The sequence below is a fragment of the Ipomoea triloba genome, chromosome 7 (assembly GCF_003576645.1).
Source record: "Ipomoea triloba cultivar NCNSP0323 chromosome 7, ASM357664v1".
Lineage (NCBI taxonomy): Eukaryota > Viridiplantae > Streptophyta > Magnoliopsida > Solanales > Convolvulaceae > Ipomoea > Ipomoea triloba.
The window spans coordinates 18,013,924-18,017,861 of record NC_044922.1 but is presented as its reverse complement, the minus strand read 5'-3'; the positions used below and the strand labels follow the sequence as shown (position 1 = coordinate 18,017,861).

General features: G+C 31.3%; 1 long non-coding RNA gene across 1 annotated transcript; it reads right to left on the bottom strand.

Annotated features, from left to right (window-relative positions):
* Positions 1-1,519: 1,519 nt before the first annotated feature.
* On the bottom strand, positions 1,520-2,998 carry LOC116026324. The gene is made up of 2 exons (XR_004099821.1): positions 2,848-2,998; positions 1,520-2,022 (listed from the first exon to the last, which is right to left on the bottom strand). It is a non-coding gene; the product is annotated as an uncharacterized LOC116026324 (long non-coding RNA).
* Between the last annotated feature and the right edge of the window lie 940 nt (positions 2,999-3,938).

Here is a 3,938-nt window from a genome sequence, read left to right as displayed (position 1 = left end):
GTGAGTTGTGCATTGGTTAGGAATCACTACTGGTGTGAGGTTATGCATCATAGGACTATATTGTAAAGTACACCATTGCGCTAGGTGTGAGGTTATGCATGATAGGACTATATTGTAAAGTACACCATTGCGCTAGGTGTGAACCATCGTAGCCTTTGATTTATCAAGATGGAGGGTGTGGATGTATCCTCTCTCTCTCTATATATATATATATATACATATATATATGTATATATGTATATACATATATATATACATATATATATGTATATATATATGTATATACATATATACATATATATATGTATATATATATATATATAGAGAGAGAGAGGATACATCCACACCCTCCATCTTGATAAATCAAAGGCTACGATGGTTCACACCTAGCGCAATGGTGTACTTTACAATATAGTCCTATCATGCATAACCTCACACCTAGCGCAATGGTGTACTTTACAATATAGTCCTATGATGCATAACCTCACACCAGTAGTGATTCCTAACCAATGCACAACTCACAGTCCTATGATACATCACACCTAGCACCCCAATGCATAGCTCAATAGCTTATGATCCACCCCATACTAAAATCATAGATTTATCAATAAACCTAATCAAAAGCATACTCTAACAAACCGCCGAAAAAAAAAAATAAAGAGAACAAACATGAAGTCATGCTAACCAGTACGTCACCACCAGAGCCCAAAAAATTCAAAAGAAAACGGAAGGAAAACGACCAAAAAACTTTAAAAATGGCCTAAAATCAAAGAACATAACATATTTCGAAACTCCATGCAAGGAAAAGCTGAACAAAATTACTCACATACCCATGTCACTTAAATTAAGAAAAAATCATTTTAAAAAAATAATAAATCTTAGACATCGGATCTAACCCAGTGAAAAACTCGAATTAGATCACAAATTCTCACGGGTAGATCTCAACGGTCTAATCCCTAATCTCAATGGTTTAAATTAGTTCACGGGTTCTAACCTAAGAGGTGGTTTGTTAATTTTAATAAAATTTACCAGGTTTACATATATTTAGTTGTTAAAGTTTACATATTTAAGTGTTCAAGTTTGTATAGTGAAATTGATGATAATTACAAAAATGTCACCGTATTTTTTTAAAACTATGATTATATCCATCGAATTTTTACATATGTAATATTGATATTGGTTCTTAGTTCTCTCATATGGTACTCGTTCAGGTGTGGACTGCTCTTCTCGTGCGAACTTAAATATTATTATTTAAGATTTTTAATAAAATGCTCATTTGTCCTACTTATTATTCATTGGTCAAACCAACTCTTTATCTTTGTTTATTTTCTTTAGTAATTTTTTAAACTTATTTTTAAATTTGATTTTTTTTTGTGTTTAATAGTAATTTTAGTGTAGTTTCTAAATATATAATTTTTGTACACTAATACTAAACTTACTATTATGAAAAATTGAATTAAAAATCTCGTTAACGGAACCAGANGGGGGGGGGGGGGGGGGGGGGTAATGCTTCACATTATATTGCATGTTGTTGCTATATACACCACTCCTATATATTGAAAGGTTGTACAAATTCACATGATTCTTGGCTTTTGGCAATTTAAAAAGAGGAACATATATAATACAAAGCATCCAATCTAGTTGACACTCCCCAACCCCACATTGTCCCTTCCCATTTTCAATCAATAAAATGTTAACCCTTAGTGTAGCAGAGGTCTTGTACTTGAAGATGTTGAGAATCTATCATCAATCCAGGCCACCACTTTTAGTTTGATTGCCTCTAATATAATGTAGCCTCATCCCCCTGGAATTCAATATCATCCACTCATTACTTGGGATATCATGAAGGGAGCCCCCTTTAATTCCTTTGGGTACAATGGTGTTATATTATTCATTTCACTTGCCATATATAAGCGGATTTTGGGCAAGTTGTCCTACTCTTATTGAGATGTAGTTCTCATTTGGACACAAAAGGTCATGAGTGCATGATAGATGCATCTTGCGATCGAAACATGGCGTTAACTGTTACACAAGAGTATAAAAAAATAAAGTTGCATATTCACTACTAGCTATACATTTTAGCGTAGTAGTAAGCAGGGCCGTTCCAATAAAAAATAGGGTCTTGTGCAATATTTCAAATCGGGCCCCTTTTTCAAATAATTTGTATATATAAATAATAGTTGCTCAAAAAATTGTTTCAAAAGTTCAAAATATAAATATTGTATAAAAATACATCTAAAATTTCATTTAAAAAGTGCCACGCGCCGTGCACATTTAGACGCAAAATCATCTACCAAACTTTTGATATCAACTTCTTCCAAAATCTCATTTTCAATAGAGATTAAAGCTAATCTATTGAGTCTCTCTTGCAACATACTTAATCGTGAAAAACTCCTTTCTGCAGAGGCAACAATAGTAGCATTTGGAAAACAACCCATCTGCTTCAATGAATTCAATATACTCACTGGTCCTATCTTTTCTTTCGATAAAATTTCTCTAAGCAATTTTAGCTCAATATACAATTCATTTCCATCAATATCACCACACTGTTCATCTTTTTGCACATTTATTTGAGTTTCTTTTGTAATGAATTTTTCAAGAGCTCCCTTTTTGAGATTGAGTTAGTTGCTCAATTCTTCTTTTCGCTTTTCAAACCTAGATGAATATTTTCTAGAAGACATAATTATAAAACCCTAAAGAAAAAATAAAAAATTATTTAGAAACTCTATGAACAAATAATTAATCAAGAAACAAATTCTTGAATATATTATTCTGAAATAAGAATTATTAACTCATATAAATAAAACAATAAACAAAAATTGTGAAATATTTAGTAATTTTAATTACCTGAGAATTGAAAGACTTGAAAATTTGTTACTTTGAACTTTGTACGATCAAGAAGAATTCTTCAATTTTATCGAACACAATATAAATATATAGGATAATGGAAGTAATGGACTATTGGCGCAGCATTACAGATGAAAATTGGGGAAAGGGATGCAATTATATAATGTATGTATATATGAATACCTAGAATTGCCGCGTGACATAGAAGGAAATAAAAATGCCTAATTTGCCTAAATTGCCTAAAAAATGCCTAAAGAAAAGGAGTTGCTGCTTCTTGCGTGAACTTCTTGGAAACTAATTGCCTAATATTATTATATTAGTATACTACATATATAATAAATTATTTTTTTTTAAATAGGGGCCCCCAAAAAGTTGGGGGCCCTGTGCGCCGGCCCTGGTAGTAAGTACTTGATCCTGACAATTATAAAATTTCACTAAATACATATTGCCTTGAGAATATCTAAAAGTTTTATGATAATGTATTTGTACAATTTTTTTTGATACAAAGACATTAAAGAAATTAGAAAAAAAAAAAACTACATGAATTTAAGTGAAACAACTCTCATATGGCATCGGATGCCAAACGAGAGCGGATTCCCTTAGAGAGTTCATCATCAAAGACCGGCTTGCATGCAAGTCCTGCAACCCAAGTTAAGAGGACGCAAAGTCAGAGATCATCCAATATGCACACTTATTTGTCCCCCATAAATATATTTAATAGAGTAATATATTATATATATATATATATATATATATATATATATATATATATATATATTAAATATGATTAAATTAAACTAAAAACCATTTAAGTCTAAGTTGCCACCACATATAATTAATGTTTATAAGTGGAAAATTGACCAATTGAGCATATCAAATTGAGTTGAGAAAATTTTAAATTAAATTTCGAAGTTTATCAACCCATTTAAATTAAATATAATTCAAGATTCGCATAGGGTGAGCAATAAAGTTAGCTATTTGTGAACGGGTGAAATCCACTGACTCACCAAGAATTAACCAAATGAGGCCTCGTCAACCTCTATAGAGTTGTGTACAGATATTTAATTTGTATCCAGCATATTACCTTTATG